This window comes from Rhinolophus sinicus, linkage group LG06, assembly GCF_036562045.2.
Source record: "Rhinolophus sinicus isolate RSC01 linkage group LG06, ASM3656204v1, whole genome shotgun sequence".
Classification (NCBI taxonomy): Eukaryota; Metazoa; Chordata; class Mammalia; order Chiroptera; family Rhinolophidae; genus Rhinolophus; species Rhinolophus sinicus.
Genome location: NC_133756.1, coordinates 155606361 through 155625164, shown reverse-complemented (window position 1 = coordinate 155625164; position 18804 = coordinate 155606361). Strand labels below are relative to the sequence as shown.

The window sequence follows — 18804 nt, the reverse complement described above, 5'->3', positions numbered from 1 at the left end:
ACACAAAACTCCCTGAGATCCCCAATGCTAAGAGACCACGGACATTTATATAACTCAAGTGCTGAGATGCAAAAGGCCACGGTCAGAATTCACACTCCCTAATCCCTCGGAGTAGCTAGATGCTCAGAGACCCATTAGACACACAAAGGCTGCTCTCTTCTCAGCAGAGCCCCGCAGCAGAGCTGCTCTCCAGGGACAAAGAGATTTCACAGGAGAACCACAAAGACATCGCCCCTCTCCGTTCCCCCACTCCCAGCTTTCTCACTTCCTGTCACAGTAGCACCAGACCACAGTCTCCCAGAAACAAACAAATACAAAGTGCTGGATTCTGGGCTGCAGGCCAACCGCATTCCAGGGCATCCTGTCTACCAATCACCAGCCAGAGCTCCCACTTTGCCCTGCTCAGTTCCTTATCATGTTCGGGAAAACAACCCTCCTCCCTGCCCCAAGCCAACACTACACAGGACAAAGCTCAGGCCTTTAAGAATCAGCAGAAAGATACTGTGTGTGGATCTAAGGATTCAGAGTGGGTGAGGGGAATTTTAAGATTCCTACTTGGCAAATTTCTTCACTTTGGAGGCACTGCACAGAGGATTTTAAAGCTACTGCTGCTATTACACTCAGCTCAGCCACATGTAATACGTCCCAAAGAAAGCTTCATCACGGCAATCTGATCTCCCGCCTGGATTCGGTCACTGGAATATTCCCACCTGGAGGACTACTTTAGGACATATCCTCTGTCACCTTCTCCATCACCCATTTCCACTCTTTTCAAAGTCTTTCCAACACTTTTCCCCACAAGCATAAAGTTGATTCCTAAGAGGCCCCGCAGAGAACAAACAAAGGCAGCAGGCTCCACCCTACGAAGAGGCAGGACACAGGCGGCAGCAGGTGCTGGGAGCAAAGTTCCCTGCTCCCCAGGGAAGGAGAGGAGGACCACTAGGAATTGCACAGTAGCCCTGGCAACAAAGAGCTCAAGACAGCAACCTCACTCGGCTTTTTCTGCTCAACACTCTCCCCGGAGTGGACGAGGGGCTGTAGACTTGGAACCTCGTCAAAAAAGCCCCCCTTCAAAATAAGGGTCCTCAGCTGCTTCCAAGAATGGGATCACTGATACATTTTTCTATTATCTTGTACAAGCCCACTGGACGTTAGCCCTAAACCTCAGAAACAAAGATGCAGACAGTTAGCCAGATACCCTTGAAATCCAAAGAAGTAACACCCTGGGTCCAAAGGGCTCAATTCCACTCGCACAAAGCAGAGCACAACTCAGCACCGAATTCTCTAATCAGAGGAACACCCACCTAGCAATATGTATGCTACCCTTTGTCATCTTTTCTCCTTCCTTTCTCTCTCCTAGACTCCTTCCCTCCTTGGATCTATTAGAAGTACTCTGGGTTAACTCTGATTTAGATAGTACCTGATGCAAAAGGAACTAAGTCTAAAACAGCACCACTTAGAAGAAATTAGTCCATGTCTGTATCTCATGGAACCAGGTGGAAGGAGGTGGGGCAGGAATATATGCAATAGTTAGCCAGTCTAGGGCTGGACAGAGAAAGATCGTTCGGCAACTCTGTTTTAGAACAGAGCTTCAATAGCAGGGCCTAGCCCCTGCAAGCTATCACTGAAGCACACGAAATCAACAGTTTGAGATCTGTTACCTCGCATTCAATCAGACTATAACTCCCTTTTTCTCTCAAGAACTGAAAAATGAGTTACAACTGTTAGTATTGTTATCAGATTCTCCCTCATTCACAGCCTCGGCCAAATAAATCAGTCAATTAAGCACCATATAGGATGAGGTGGACACAGAAAAGCAGATAAAAATAGTAGAGTCTAGTAGGAGAGCTTTCTGAGATACTTTTATGAGAGAGGGGTGAAAAACACACCCCAGAAGACAGAGAACTGGACACACCTGTATCAGTGCTGCTGCTGCTGCTACAAAACAATGCTTGACAGGTTCTGCGCCTCAAATGGAGCAGGTGAGACAGAAATGGAGTGCTGACTCAGAAATACAGTCAGCAAAGGAGGAAAGGAGAACAGCATAGCTGACCGATTACAATTCAGTATGACTTCACCAGAGGTTCTGGTTCTAACTGTATCTCTAGCTGTTTGCAGACATATTTAGAAAACTTAACCCAAGGAATAATGAATGGGTAAGGAGAAAGTCAAGGGAGGGGCCCAAAGACTTAAGCTGAATACTCAATGGTTGAAAAAGCATGAATCTGTTTTGCTAACTTTCCACATAGCCCTTTCTCACCAAATCAGGCCGAAAGCTGAAAGCACTGGGGTGGGGGTGGGCTGGGGGGGAAGCAGAGAAAAGAATGTGATTGGGAAAGGTTTAGCTACATTCCAACTAGCCAACATCCTGCATAGTATTAAAAGTGCCAGAGAATCCAATCCCCACTACATGAGAGTTTGCTGGGACTCTGCTAACACATCCAATTCCTCTGCCACCAGCCACCCCCCATACTCTGAAAAGCAGCATAATTGAGATAGCTTGATGAAGGCACCAGCTGTTTCCACCACTCTCCCTCCCCCCAACTCCAGAGACCACAGTTCAAACTCACATCAAACACTTAATACAATTGACGGGCCAGTAGGAAGGAGAAGCCTGGACTAAAATAGCAGGAAGATTGCCAACTGGCCCCATTTACAAGGAATGCTTTCTTGGCTCAATTTAAAAATAAGAAACCTTTGTCATCCACTCTCCTTTGCCCAATTATGTTCTCCTTTCCACAACCTAACTCTCAGTGTCAAATGGATTTCAGTTTCTTCGCTACAACTCCTTGAACTATTTTCAAATGTCAGAAAATAGAGGGGAGGTATAAGGTTGAATGCAAAATAAGATCTGGGAGATTGGAAGGCTTCTTGGACTGCAACCGCCATACCTACAGGGCTCCCACATACCAGCAAGAAGACAGGAGTCCACATGACACCCTTCTTCATGTTTCAAGGAAAGAAGGGAAGGAACGTTATGCTTCCGCGCTTGAACACTGATGGTAACCCAATTTCTCAAGGTATGGGTGGCCAGTTAAAAGTATTAACATGATCAGCCTTCCCCCACTCACATTTTAAGTTGACCAGAGTTAGCCAAGGAGGAAGGGAAGGAAGCCAGCACTTCCTTTTCAGACAGGAAGTAACATTGGCCCTTCCCGTTGAGTTTTAAACAAATTGTCCAGTTAAGTTTCAATGCTAACATCCTCTCCTGAATTTGTTCCACAATTTCAAAATGCGGAGGGGAAACGGAGATATGATCTAAAAGTTTCCCTTCCCCCTAAGAGGCAAGTCCTCCATACCATGCTAAAGAGCTGGCATAGCCCCGAAATCAGGTGGATGTCTGTAATTCCCAAACAATACAGGATACAGTGGTAGAAAATTTGAAATTAACCACCTGCTCACCATGTCTACTGCCATGAACTATTTTTCTCTGCTTCTCATACTAATTAAATGACCACCCACCTGAGCAATTATATAGCTACGTAGCTTAACTCAAATGTTTGGGATTTGGGTCCTCAAACCTGAAGGATTAGAATCACCTGGGAAGCGTTTTTTTAAAAATACAGTCTCCCAAATCTACCTCCCCACCACCCCCTACCTCAATTTCTGGAGAGAATGCCTGGGAATTCATATTTTAGAACATCCTCATAGTGACTCTGATAGTCGGCTGTTGGGAACCTGTGTTGGCCTCTCCCTGACAACCCGCTTACCACCATATTCCTCTTGCAAAAAGGGCACTGATTATAAAACACATTATTGGGGATTGCGTTACTGTTCGTGCACCAGACAGCTCAGATCATCATTCACTTTGAATTAGAAGCTTTTTGAAAACACAGATTTAAATATAAGGATAGATGGAAAGAAACAATCCTAAACCCTGTATTCTAGACTCAGAACCTAAAAAGAACGTCCTCACTTCTTTCAGTTTAACTTTCCTCCAAGGACTAAAGAGCTGTGCCACATTTTCAGACTGGTTCCATATTCCATCCCCAAAGAAGTCCAAAGTCCTAAATCTAGCATTCAAAATTCTAGATAATTCTAGCCCAGTTGATAATATAATAGAAAGAACCAGAAACTCTGGATTCAAGTGTTACCTCTGACACTTATCCAAGCAAGTCACTGTAACTGGTCTGAATAAGAGCAAGTGAGTACCAAAATGTTTTTAGAAGAATCATAAAGAGGAATATTTCCACAAGAAAGCATGTGTCACTAAAGACTTAGGAAAAAAGAATGAAGAATGGCATTGAAAGACACACTTTCAAGACAACTACAAACATCTATAAATGTTGAATATATGTCAAGCAACTTCAAACTTTGGGGGACTCTGTGATTGTCTCGAGTATTTCCTATGCAAGATGATAAAGTCACTTGACCAAAGGAAAAGGGGATGGAAGGGGGAAAAAAGTTTCGTGATTGAGGTCATCTTCCACAGATGATATTAAGTAACAGGATGACAACTACACAGGTATAATTAAAGGGAAGAACAGAGGGTTACCACGTCGAATTCCAGGGCTAAACTAAGAAAGATGGCGATAGAGAGACTCCCTCACTAAGGGACAGACTAGCTAAACCAGAACTCTTTCTTTTATTTTATTTAAGTGTGCTTTTCCAGGGCCCGTCAGCTCCAAGTCAAGCAGTTGCCCCAATCTAGCTTTGGAGGGCGCAGCTCACAGTGGCCCATGTGGGGATCGAACTGGCAATCCTGCTGTTAAGAGCAGAGCGCTCTAACCAGCTGAGCGAACCGGCAGCTCCTGAACCATAACTCGAGAGGGAAAGTAAGAATGGCTGCTTCAAGACACAAGTACTCGTAATCAAAAATCCTTTTACTTTCCCATATGGGATTGCCACAGAACGTCAATCACTGAATAGTTGGTGCTTCTTCCTCAATCCTCCCGAAATCGATCAGGATGCTTTAATAACCCTTCCTGCTCAAACATACACATGGAGAGGGAACACAGACCTACAGGTAGTCATCAGGGATGCTCATCTCCCCCACTGTGCAAGGCAGAAATAGGGATACGGTGCCCTATAAAGCGGTTTCTGAAAGCCACGAGATCCCAATGATTAGGGCTTTGGGGAAGCAAGAGATTTTTGGTTAAATGAGTAAAAGGCAAAGCAGCAAATAAGTGGGGCAGGAGTAATATTTGGCCAAAAGCACATCAACTAAACCAGTAACTGTACTCAAAAGGGAACTGTACCAGATCTAGGTTGTCACTTCTGTTCACAGAAAACTGATTTAGTAGATAAGAAGGTGGAGAAATACATTTCTCTAGGGAAGAAGTTTTTTTTATCTCATTTCCCAATTACATAAAAGTTTATTCTAAGTAAACTTGTCGTTCTGTTATCAGTCTCCAAAGCAAGGGTCATTGACCTATGCAAAATCTGCTCCTCTGCAAATCTTCTGACTATACTCACATGAACTTCTGCAAAGGGAGAAAGAGGGAGGCTAGGTCAGGTGTCGCCTCAACTCCTTACAAAGAACATACAAAAAGGTAACAGCTCTTGTCTCTGGGGTGGGAAGGGAGGAGACAACTTTTCTCTGTGCTGTCTAGTCCAAGATGAGGCCCTGTACCACCCTCCCCATTCTCCCAGCAGCCACCCGTTGGTCCTCCCTGAACAGGTCTACTTCTCACGGCCCCTCCACTCCCAGCCTTGCTCACTAGTAACAACCAGGCCCAGGGGCCTTTGCACTTTTTACTCAAGCTACATGACTCCACCCTAACTTCTTTTAGGTCTCTCTCAAACATACCTTATACATAAGTGAGGCCTTCCCTGACCCTTCTGTTAAAAAAAAACCTCACTGCCACCCTCGCACCTCTTAATCACCACTCTACATACTGTGCTTTATTTTTTTCTCAATAGTGTTACCACATTCTGACATACTATGTATTTACTTATTTATTATCTGTCTCTTTCAACTAGAATGTAAGCTCTGTGAGGTCTATTTGGTATACTGTTTACTCCAATGCGTGGCATACAGCAGACTCAAATTTCTTTTCAATGAATGAAGATGTTTTACTTTTTCAATGAAAACAAAAAGTTAAATTTTACAAAAATAAATCAACCTTGTTTGATTTTTCCTTCTATACTTTTTTCCTAATTGCCATCTTAGGCCCATCAGTTGGGGTCTCCTGCAGCCTGACCTGAGATTTGGCTGACCTTCAGGAGGGTAGACATTCAAATAGCCAACTCTGCCCTGGTTTAACAAAGTAGTCAATGGAGAGCAGAACAGCAGAGAGGCTACCGAACTCCCATTCCAACAAAGAAACAGTGGAAAGCAATCAGATTGGCACCAACGTCTCCTTTAAAATAGACTACTCTATTTTAAAAGTGTGCTGAATATACACCAGCTACTTTATTTCAATGAGATTTATTTCACTTGCAATGAACTGTAGGTGCTTTGATAAAGGTATTGAAAAGTTGACCTAGTTTCTATAACAATGTCTTATATCCACAACCATCAGAATATATTTTGGTTTCTTAAAATATAAGCTCCCTATAACAAACACCTTTTCACTTCACAAAGAGAACTCTCAATACGCTACTGCATTCCAATACAGAACTTGGGAAGCACACACAAAACTGATGTTTACTCTGGGAAAAGTAAATTTCTCTTGCTCTGTCAAATGAACCAAAATGAGTCATTAATTAGTAAATGTGGATGAGATCTGAAAATCAAAAAAGATAAACTAATCCAAATTATTAAGAGATCAATTTTCTTGGATCAGAACAGTTAATCCTAATCTTTAGCACACGAGTATGGTTTATTTTATAATAGGAATCAAGCTTATTCCATATTAAGTGTTAGTGAGGCAAAGTGACACCATAAAGACCACCAACCGAAGGGTGAAAAAAGATGGGAGAGGCAAAGGGAAACACCAGAGAACAGGAAAGCAACTGAAAAGGAGAAAGCATAGGAAAATCAGTAGAGGGAAATGTGAGTTAAAAAAAAATGAGTTGGTGGGGGAGTTATGAAAGGGAAGTTATGGAGTGCCAATAGAAATTAGTTTAAATACTGTTCAGAACATTAGTTTCATGGGTTATTTAAAACGAAGGAAAACTAGGCTGGAAGAAACCTAGAAGTTTCCATCTAACACATATTTCCCACAGGCCACAGTTTGGCTTTCCCATATATAAGAGCAGACCTCTTTCTTGGAAGCATATTTCTCACAGGAAGCATTTTCTATACGAAACTCACAATTTCTACATGTCTCAGTTTTGCAAATGTCCATAAATAAGGATTGAAATAGAGAATGATGTTTCCTGGACATAAAAGAGGGAGATTTATTTCAAGAAAAGGGATAGATAGTAAAAGCCTGCCTTCATTTCTATGTAATTGCTTCCTGTACAATCACTCAAAATGGAATATTATCCTAAAAATCTTGGACAAGTGTGACTCCAAGGTAAAAAAAACCCAGTTCAAAGTCAAGAATAATAAACCGAAACAATGCGTTTTCAATCCATTCTCTGCCAAAATTAAAGTTTACCCTGGGATGCTGGAGTACTTGTCTGTCTCTTAAATACAAAAAGGTGGGAGAAACTTGTATTGCTCTTTTTCGCCCTACAGTATCCAAGTCTCCGAAGAAATTACTGCAAGACAGTCAAGCTTTGCACCTGTTTATTTTCCCACACTCATACTCATACTTTATTCAAAGTTATCCATTCCCAAAGCACCCTTATTTTGGACAACCATGCCCACACAACTCCCCAAACTTGCCTGTATTACCAAAGACACTTTTTTCCCATTAAAAAATAAAGTTAGCTTATCCATCCCGGAAGCCCATTTATTCTGTAATAGAAGTGTCTATATCTACCATTCGAGTTTCAGGTGTTAAGAGACCTTAAAGGGCATTTAGTCCAACAGGCAAATGATGTTTGAATTCATTTAAAGCATTCATTCTTACAGCAAACACTTATGAGCTGGTTACTGTTCTATGAATTTTACATATATTAAATCACTTAATCATCACAATAATCCTGAGATGGTTAATATTATTGTCCTCGTTTTACAGACAAGGAGACCAAAGCATAGAACAATGAAACAATTTGCCCAAGGTTACACAGCTAGTAAGTGGCAGAGCGAGATGTGAACCCAGGCAGTCTGGCTACAGCACCCATGCTCGTCACCACTGTGCTACACTGCCTTGCCTCTCCATGTTTGTGGAACTCTCAGGTTGGAAAGTCCACTTGGTCAGCATATTGATCAAAAAATATAGAATAAGAAAGCATTTATGGCAAAATGCTAACGACTGGTATCTAAGTGAATGAAGGGTATACAGGAGTTATTGTGCTATTACAACTTTCCTGAAAGTCTGAAATTTTTTCAAAATAAAACAGTAAAAAGTTGCATTTATCATTATATAATGGGACATGTTTTGTGAAAGTGATGACCAAATTACCTGCTGGTGAGCAAAGGCAGCTTCAAAAAAACAAAACTCTGGATCCTGATAAGGTCTCCACTACACTCCTGATCTAAATTGCCCACACCATTCCAGTCAGACTGAAGGACCCACTGGAGAGAAAGTGGCCCTAAAATTGGGGAACACTGTCCCTGAACCAGAACTGTAACTGTGGGCCATGTTCTGAATGCTTATTATTTAATAATCAACAATATTTAATAATCAGCAATTCCAAGCAGAATTAGAGGGACAAATTACTTCTAAAGATACATTATACAATATCATTAAATACAAATCAATCCATACCCTTCTTTCCCCCTTGTTCTAACCAGAACAGTTGTTTTTCTCTCCTTACAATCTCCCTGCCAGGCTCCCTGTCAATGCTCTCCATAGGAAACCTTGGAGGCAGCTGCATTTAGGCAGCGCAATCCCTATTTCAGCTTCTCATGGCATTTAGCCCCTTTTAAGAGAAAAGAGAACATGAAATAACATACTGATTACCTACGATACATTCCTTTAGGCAAGTTTCTTGTTACTATTATTCTGAATTACCATTGAAAATTAATTTGGGTTCTTAAACTCATAAACTTCCCAATACACTTTATGAACAAAATCTCCTGAAGTTTCATGGCAGTAGCAGTGGCAAAAAATACAGTGATAATCCAGACACACTTTTGTTGAAACACTGATGTTCAAATTATCATCCCAAGCTTTTTATGTTTGTATTAACAAGTATAAAAATCAATCACTTCCAACATGGCTGAAAGCAGTACTTGCCTGCCGCTGCCCTAATATGTTCCGGGTAACCAGTCCCTCTCCCCTAGAAATGGCTAAACTAAGGTTTCAGTGCTTTTAACAGCTGCCAATGTAATGAAATGAACTGACGAGGACCCTTACTTTTTTATACTATTCTTTGGACTGCTTGCCCAGAAAGGAAACAGGATTAAAAAAATTTTTTTTAATTTAAATCTTCATTATTTCAAGAAACTTTACTTAAAAATGAAAGGTGAGAGATGTGTGAAAGTTTGAAACTACAGACTACAGTAAAGTTGCAAAATGACATTGCAGTTGTATTCATCTATGTGGTAGTGCTTCCTATCTCAACTTCCCTTCAGCGTTTCCCACAAAGGTGCCTCACTCATTCCCATCAAGTGCCTTTTATTTAACAAGGTTTACTGAACACCTCGGTATACACCACACACTACCATAGGTGCTAAGAGAACACAGAGATAAGCTAGTGCCTATACTCAAGCAGCTCATAGTCTAGAAGGAAAGACAAAACTAGACTATTTTAATACAGTATGATAAACATTATTTGATCTACCTGCTACAACCCTCTACCCTGCAAGTTGGCAATATTATGCCTGAAAATTCTCTGGAAGAAATTTCACTGATAATCAAATTAAGTTTGAGTCATTTCAAGTAAGTTTAAGAAATCAGGACAGCAATGCTGTGCATATGGAAAGATCTCTGTTCTAAAGATTGAAATAAGATCCATTCTAGCATATCCAGCTCCCCATGGCTTTATGGAAAATGGATTTTTCACATAGGTTATTCCAACATGGAGGGGGTTGGAAATCTAAGTGAGGACTGACCCTCTGCAAGATAAAGCACCCTGGCCTCTAGCAAGGGCTCATTTCAGTTCTGGATCTTTTTTCTATTCTCTCTGGAGAATGGCGGTGTATTAGTGGTTAAGTCCGTGGACTTTGTAGTTAGTCAGACCAGGGTTTAAGCCTAGCCTTGGCCCCTTATGGGTAATGAGACTTTCAGCAAACCTCAGCTTCTATAAGGCTCAAATTCCTTTTTAAAAAAACACAAAAAACAACAGTTGTTGTGGGAAATTGAATAAATGGTTTATGCAAAATGCTAAGCATAAAAAATGCTAAGCAGTAAAAAAACAAGGGGGGGAGGTCCTGGCAGTTAGTACTGGGGGCCATCAGGTATCAAAATAGAAAGCAATAAATTATACAGAGCTAATCATTTTGTTATTCCAAATGAATAGTGATCTATGCTTAATTTATTTGCAGCCATCCCTAGGGAGCAGCTACCTCAGAAACCTAAGTGAATTGCAATTACTTGGAGCTTTTTGGTGTGTTTTTTCTAAGATTTCCAATAGTACCAATTTTTATACTACCTGAAAGAACATGTTCCAGCCCTTCTGACTCTCTGTAACGGGAACCCTAAGAAAGGCACTAGAACTCTAACCACCCACAAGAGACCCCCACCTGGAACACAGACGGTACATACCTTAGTCATATAACAAAGGAACCAACAGTATACAGGAGTCAAACAAGGAAAGAAAAATCTGCACAACTCATACTTACTAGTCATTTTTTACCCCAAAACCAAAAGGAGGAGCAAAACAAAAAAATAAAAGGATGTACTTATTCGCATGCCTTACTCTATTTCCTGAAAGAACTAGTAGAGGTGAGGTAAAAGACAATCTTCCATCTTATCATGCAAAAGGCTCTATGGTACATACCAGTCAAAACAACGCCTCAGTTCGGGGAACAGTCCTGGCTGATAGTTAGCTGGGATGCTCCCTGCGGCGACACAAAGCCCAATATTTAAAGCTGGACCCAAAGCACCAACCACTCAGTCATCCAGAACCTATTTTCAAACTGCCTTTGTACTCCTTCTTCAGATTCCCTCATCCCTCCCCCTAAAGGTTGAGTAGGAAACCGACACTCTGGCAGCAACATGACCAACCCTTCAAAGATCCACCAAGAAACCTCTCTAGGCTGGAGTCAAGGCAGAGAGACATTTGAAAGAAAAACTGGAAAATCTTAAATAAGAACTATAGCCCAACAGACTGTACACGTTGGCTTTTTTTCTTCCTTTTTAACTGCACTTGCTATAATTATGAGATCCAGGTATTAAAATCTTACTGTAGCCCTCGCATAGATTACATTAGTTTAGTTTCCTGTGAAGCCACAAACTTACAAGTATGAAATCATCTTTCAAGAAATAATCTCAGTTCTAGAAAAGAAATTCAAGGAAGTGTTCTCGTCTAAAAACTGGGTTTAGAAGGGGCACAAAATCTGAGATTATAGGTACATACCAGTTTAAAGCTAATGAGCAGTTTACATATTAAGGCCCATCTTGTTACAATTAGGGCAGTATCTAATCCAGCTATAATTTTCAGACTGATTCGCATTTTCAAAGGGAGAAGGAAGAGAACACCCAGTTTTCAGCTACTGATGAGTTGGCTATGTAATTATCTAGAATCAGTATTTTTGCAAGAATGCATTTGCAAAAACAAATCTTAAGATTAAATATAAAATATGAAGCAGTCATGGGCCTTCAGCTCTTAACAGATTTTTTATTTTATAGCAAACAAAAAACTCACCTCCAAGAAAGAACTGTTTGGTTTAAAATAAGAACTCCCCTTGTGCTTTCTCAAATGCATTCTGAACACTAAAGTTTATATAAGTGTTTTCTCTCAGCCTAACCTTATTTAATCCATGGCCCTTTAAGAGAGCACAAAGCTGAAAATATTTTCAGGTGTATTGCCACTTTGGTGAACTAAATAAAAAGCAGGATTAGAATTTCCTTATGCCTTTAAGCACATAAACCAAACACTATCGTACTTGCAGATTGAACATACAACAACACATCGTGCCATCAAAGGTAGTTTTTAGAAGAAAAGGAGATAACAATTCATTTAACATGGATCCATCTGTTTTCTCTTATAAGGCAAAGCAGGGAGGCAACGTCTAGCAGGAGGGTGAGGCTCCCACCCACCACACCTGGAAAAGTAAAAGAGGGATCCACCCAGGACAGCAGGGCTGAAACCGATCTGGGCCGTTCAAACTCTAGGGGGGGAAAACACCACCATTTAAGCTACAAATCTCCCTGCAACTTTTCACTACAAATCTAATGATAAAAGAAGAAAAAAAAAGTTTTGAAACATATGAAGAGCCATATGTATAACTAGCTTCCGACCCGGACAAATTCCTTTCCCAACCCACACGCAACATGCCAAAAAAAACCAACCTTTGGTTTAGGCTCTGAAAACAGAAGTTTGTTAGCTTAATCCAGAAAAATATATAAAATCAAAGAACACACCAAATTGTAAATTCACAGAATTGCTCTCACCCTTCTGAATCTATTCATCGCCCTCTATTAGAGAGACCTAGAAGTTTGTTTCTGGGTCTTGAATATTTTACCTTTTTTTAATATAATACAATTCCCCAAAGTAAGTAGAAAATAAATTAATAATTGCTTAAAAGTCACCCATTAACATAGCAGACTCTCGTCTTTAAATTTCCTCAGGTTACCGTAAGACAAAAATTCGACTTGGCTTATCCTCCTTTACCCGTCTGGACACATTTTTTAAAAAGGCACACACCTCAGATGTGAACTTCTAAAAACCAGTCCTTTAAGAAAGAAACCCAAGGCTTCGTCAATGTGCTGAGAAAGACAAATCCAGCAAGGTAGTTGATTTTTCACGACCTCTTCCTCCTTTCAGGATCTTTCCTGGTCTTCTTTCTCTCTCTCCCTCTTTTTTTTTTTTCTCTCAGCTCCAACACCTAAAATGGAAGTTGCACCCAGCCAAAGGATAGGGAGCCTGGGTGGTGACAAACTGATCTAGCAGCCCTACCCCCTCGCTTTCCTAAGTGATGTCAGCCCCTGAGAACTTCCAATAGGAGCCAGGCATAAATCAGGGAGCTGATTTTATCCAATAGGAAACTTTATTATAGGAAATGGGGGGGAAGGAGAGAGAGGAGGAGACAGACAGGGGGAAGTTTTATATATATATTTATATTTAAAGTAGAGACCATACAATCTCTGAAGAATTACTGCAGAGCTCTGCTGGGGGGGCGGGAGGGGGGGCAAAAGAACAAGGGATTTTTAGAATGGCCTGCCTAAGAATCAGTTCTCTTTGATGGTGGTGTTCTGGCTTCCTCTCCCTTCCTTTCCGGGTGGGGAAAGAGAAAAGAGCTGATTTTATATGCCTGCTGCTATTTGGTTTGTGGCTTTCTACCCCAAAGCATTCTCCCAAAGGAAGACAAGAAGGGAGGGAGAGAAAAATCCTAAAAAATAGGATTATTACGTGTTGATTGGGATGGTAGGGGATACCTGAGGTAAACTCTCAATTTCATTGTTTTGGTTTAATTGCATTAGAGCTAATTAGAAAAAATAAAGGTCTGCACTTGTTAACAGTTCTTAGCGTCTATACTTTCAACTAGAAGGAAGCTGAATCCACTGCGCTGTTAAGGACAATCACTGTCTTCCCCTTTGCCCCCAAATTAAAATAATATCGGTTTGAGGGGCAGAATAAATGGAATCCAATAAACAAGCAATACATTTAGAGGAGATAACAGCATGTGTAAGGAAAAGCAAGTCTCACATCAAGAATCTTCGCCTTCTTTGTGAACTTCAAGTTTAAGATAATCTAGTTTATACATTCTCTTTTTACACTTGACCTAAATTAAGGATTATACAGGTATTCTTCTGAGTAAAGAGTTATCTTAGTACGTTCTATACTGTTAGGTCATGAAGATCAGAGACTGGATTTTTTTTTTTTTTACAGACTTAACAAAGACTAGTATTTTATGGTCATTCAGTAGTTACTAAACAAAGATGGTAATAAATTGAAATTTTCCTTTTCCTATCTTACTGAAAAATCTAAAATCTATCCTGTAGACTGCTGATAAATGAATCTTCATAAAGTTTTCATAATCTAGAATAGTGGTTAAGAGTATAGGTTCTGGGCCGGCCAGGTGGCTCAGGTGGTTAGAGCTCCATGCGCCTAACTCCGAAGGCTGCCGGTTCGATTCCCACATGGGCCAGTGGGCTCTCAACCACAAGGTTGCTGGTTCAACTCCTCGAGTCCCACAAGGGATGGTGGGCAGCACCCCCTGCAACTAAGATTGAACACGGCACCTTGAGCTGAGATGGCTCAGTTGGTTGGAGCGTGTCCTCTCAACCACAAGGTTGACGGTTTGACTCCCACAAGGGATGGTGGGCAGCGCCCCCTGCAACTAGCAACGGCAACTGGACCTGGAGCTGAGCTGCGCCCTCCACAACTAGGATTGAAAGGACAACAACTTGACTTGGAAAAAAAAAAAAGTCCTGGAAGTACACACTGTTCCCCAATAAAAAGTCCTGTTCCCCTTAAAGTCCTGTTCCCCTTAAAGTCCTGTTCCCCTTCCCCAATAAAACCTTTAAAAAAAAAAAAAAAAAAGAGTATAGGTTCTGCAGGCAGACTACCTGGCTTCAAACCTTCCTCCTCTCTACACTTGCTATGTGACCTTGGACAAATTATATAATCTCTATGTGCCTCAGTTTCCTTAACTATAAAATGGAGATAATAACTCTCTCTCACAGGACTGTTGTGAGAATTAAAATACTCATAAAGTTCTTTAAACAATGTATGGCACAGGACAAGAATGAGCTGTTATTATTATCAGTATCTAACCTGCCCAAAAAAGTTTCATTGGCTCCTCATTGCCCAATAATAGCAACCAATGATGGAGCATCTATCACGTGAGAGGCACTTGGCACTCATTAGCTGTAACTTCTAAAACACCACCATAGAATACTATGCCCACCATTTTCCAGATGAGCAAATCAAGGCTCACTCAGCAAGGTTAAGAAACTTGCCTGCAATCTGGCTAAGAAGTAAAGCCCTCAGCAATCTGACTCCAAAGTCCATGCTCTTTCCTTCATTTTACACTGTGATCAGGATAAAGGCCAAGTTCCTCATCTGCTTTCGAGGAGCCACATTTATTCATTCAGTATACTAAAGTAACACTTATTAACCATAATCTGACCTTTCCTTATTATCCAAACTGGAATTCCAATTCCACTCCTCCTCAGCATGAATGTGATTTTCTAATCAGGCTCATCTAGTGATTATCCACCCCCTCATATTTGGTCTATAGTCCCACAGACTCCATTGGTCTAAAGTGGCCAAAAAGGACTTCTCTCAGAAGTGCTAGAAGACCAAACAGGCATCACAGCATTTGTTTGATGGGCTTTAAATAAACTAGAATGGGAAATGAACACATTCAACAGAGAAATGAACAGCCTTTCATTATCTACGACTCTTCCCCTATTACCTTATCACATCTTCTACCTCTACTTTCCATCTATTCCTGCTCCTCCATAGCAAATTCAAAAGCCAAAGATGATTGCAGAAGGAAAACAATCAGTACAAGAAATGTGCATTGATTGATTGGTTCCTAGATCAGGGCCATATTCTAAAAATTCTATGATTTTCTAGAAATGGATTGGTCTTCTTTCCCTCACATCACCACTAACAACTTGCAAGTATGTTGCCTTCCGTGTGTGTGTGTGTGTGTGTGTGTGTGTGTGTGTGTGTTCCTGTCTCCTCCATCAGAAGATAAGCTCCATGAAGGCATGAACAGTGTCTTTCTAATAATAGTGTATCCCCAGAGCTGGTAGATTTCTTGTATACCTCAGAGATGGAAGTATCTCGAGAAGAAGCCCAGGATGTGCTTTCTGCCGCCCGTCAGCTCCGAGTATCTGAGCTAGAATCCCTTCAGCTAGAGGGTGGGAAGTTGGTGAAGGCCCCTCAGGGCAGAAGACTGAACCGGGAGTGCTTACAACCTCCAAGTGCTGCACCCATCTCTGCCAGGGTGGTGGCATCCAGCCGCCGCCCTCGAACTCCACTGCCTGTTACCCAGACTCCCTGTCCTCTTGGGGCAGTGAGGTTGAAGTCGCCAGGGGAGGAGGCGTCCCAGGACAGGTGCAACCAACAGAACGCAGAGAACTTGTCTGACACTCTTGTGCTCAAGAGGAAGGCCAGAGCCTGCCCACCTCCACGAGAAAAAAGCTCTTCACCGTCAAGCCACAGTCAGGGACCTAAAGAGAATAAGAGTGACCCTGTCCTTGGTCCTACAGTGCTTTCCCCCACCAACTTGTACCCCTCTGTGGATGAGCGACTGTTGCCCAGAAAGATCAGACTGAGTCGTTCAAAGCCATCTCCTGATGTCTGTACATCCAAGCCTTCCTGCATTTTAAGTGCACCCAGCTCAGCCTTATCTCTCATATTTAACAACAGATGAATGAGTGAATGAAGTCTCTTGGCTTACTAGTTATGTAATCATGGATGAATCATTTAACATTAATGAATTTGTACATAACATTAAAAATAAAATCATATACAAATAAAAAAAGAACACTCAGTGGTAAAAAGTTGTTAAAAATTAAATTTATCTGAAACAGCTATCTCCAAATAAAGCATCACAAGGATTAATATTCATTAGGGGAAAACTGTTTACACTCAGTTAATAGAAAATAAAAAGACTGGTTCCACTTGGGTTATTTTGAGCACCTACTGTGAGCCAGGTACTCTTCTAGTAAATGTCAAGAATTATGAGACAGACAAGTTTCTTGCTCTCAAAAAGTTACTTTCTAGCAGGGGAAGAGAGAAGTTTAATAAATAAGATTTCAGATGGAAGACTACGCAGAGATTTAAAACCGACTGATGAGAATGACTCATGGTTTGTTCTAGATTGGACATAGGAACAAACTCTCTGGAGAGGTGACATTTAAGTTGAAATCTCAATGATAAGAAGTGGCCAACAATGAGAAGATATGAGCAATGGTAACTACTAATGTCAGAGCTCTCAGGTGTGGGGCTGAAACACACTGAATCCAGCAGAGCTGTCGGAAATGAGAGAGGGATAGACAGGAATCAGAATATGAAGGGTTCTATAGGTTAGAGAAAGGAGTTTTTATTAGGCAGAGAAAAGCCTGTGAGAGCTTTAAACAGCAGAATGACATGATCTAACTCGTATTTTGAAAAGATCTAGCTACTAATGTGACAAATGGATTAAAGAGGGAACAAAGTGAAAGCAAGGAAATTAGTTTGAAGGTCAAGTGACAGTGACATGGAGTTCACTACAGTAGCAGCAGTGAAAATGGAGAGAGGTCAATGGATAGAGGATATGTTTAGAGATACAGCATTGCTTTTGGTTTGGGTTTTTTTCCTTCCTTTTTTGTTTTGTTTTGTTTATTATGCATTGAATATTACATTCAGTTGTTAGTTTTACCACTCTCGAAGTTTAACTTCCCTATCCACAGTCATCAGCACTTACAAACAAAGAGAAACAAGAAACCATTAAATGGTGAAAGATTAAGGAAGAGCTGGAAAATAAAATTGTGTTTAAAAAAGAAATATTAAGATTATTATATAGGGCAGAGTGCTGAGCTGTGATGAATCTACTTCCAAAATAGACTAAAACAATAAACACCTAGGAGAAGAAAATTTTTAAAAATATATTGTATGATTCCATTTATATGAAATATCCAGAACAAGCAAATCATAGAGACAGAAAGCAGATCTGTGGTTTCCAGGGACTGGGGAGACAAGGAAATCAGGAGTGACTGGTTATGGTTATGGAGTGAGAAGAAATTTTTTAAAAAATCAACTCAAAAAAACAAAAACACTGGCTTTCCATACAGAGGAAAACAAAATATTTTTACTCCTTTCTACCCTCTGGTGGCTACACATTACCATCCAAAGTTTGTCATTTTTTTTGAAGCCTTAGGTAGAATGGCCACTTACCATTCCCTTTGAAATTCTACTAACACAAGATTTAACTAAAATGATATTGGATTAAAAAAGAAAACAACCAAGAAGTGAGTCCTCTCTACTTCTTGAAAATTAATCTAATCCTTATAACAACATATTCATGAGAGGATAGAATATTTATATTTTTGTTAGAACGCCACAGAATTACCTATAACTGTACTGGTACTCCACTTACTTAATCACATCCTGATTCCACAGTAACAGATGCCATAAACAAACACTGTTCTGCCTTCTTTTTTTTTTTTTTTTTGCTTGCTTGCTTTTGTGTGACGCAAACAGTATCAAAAATCTGTCTTTCTAGTAAGTTTTACGTCCTTTCACGAACTGTTTCCTCTTCAAACTATGACAACTACAACCAAAAATGTCTTTTATTCTTGTTTATTTTTCCATCTTAAAAACAGAGGCCTCAAACCAGGGGAAACATTACCTGACTTGGAAATGCCCGACACTTCTCCCCCCCACCCCCCATATTTCAGTCAACTACCTCAAATCCTTTTGAAAAAGTATTAGATATCAATAGACATATTTGAGGGCACTGTACTACTCACCCCTCCACATCTTGTCCCTTTCCGGGTTCCCTTTTAGGTGTCTTCCTTTTCAGTCTCCAGTTGACCTCAGCGGGGGGCTGCTCAGTTTCATCACACTTTGTCACCAGTGGCTTTGGATTCAGCCACTTTCATCCAGAGCTGGACATCAGGCAACATCTAACTGAAGCCAGGACCCGGGGCCTAACGCACACAGGGGAAAGACCCGCTGTCCAGATTGATAACGTGGGTTCACATTCTTACTAAATGTTGAATCTTGAGATCGTTTAATTTTTAATATCATCCCTGAAAA

The 18804-nt window shown here is 40.7% G+C and overlaps 1 protein-coding gene across 13 annotated transcripts in view; it reads right to left on the bottom strand.

Annotated features, from left to right (window-relative positions):
• The window catches only part of CTNND1 (catenin delta 1), a 44478-nt gene extending 31498 nt beyond the window's left edge, over positions 1-12980 (bottom strand). For 5 of the 13 annotated variants that reach the window (XM_019715394.2, XM_019715395.2, XM_019715397.2 and 2 more), the window contains exon 1: positions 12751-12979. The gene's annotated coding sequence lies outside the window, so the exon portion shown is untranslated. Of the gene's footprint in view, positions 1-10881; positions 10943-12750 lie in introns of all 13 variants that reach the window. The other 8 variants (XM_019715389.2, XM_074336419.1, XM_019715393.2 and 5 more) reach the window with 3 other exon arrangements.
• Positions 12981-18804: the final 5824 nt, after the last annotated feature.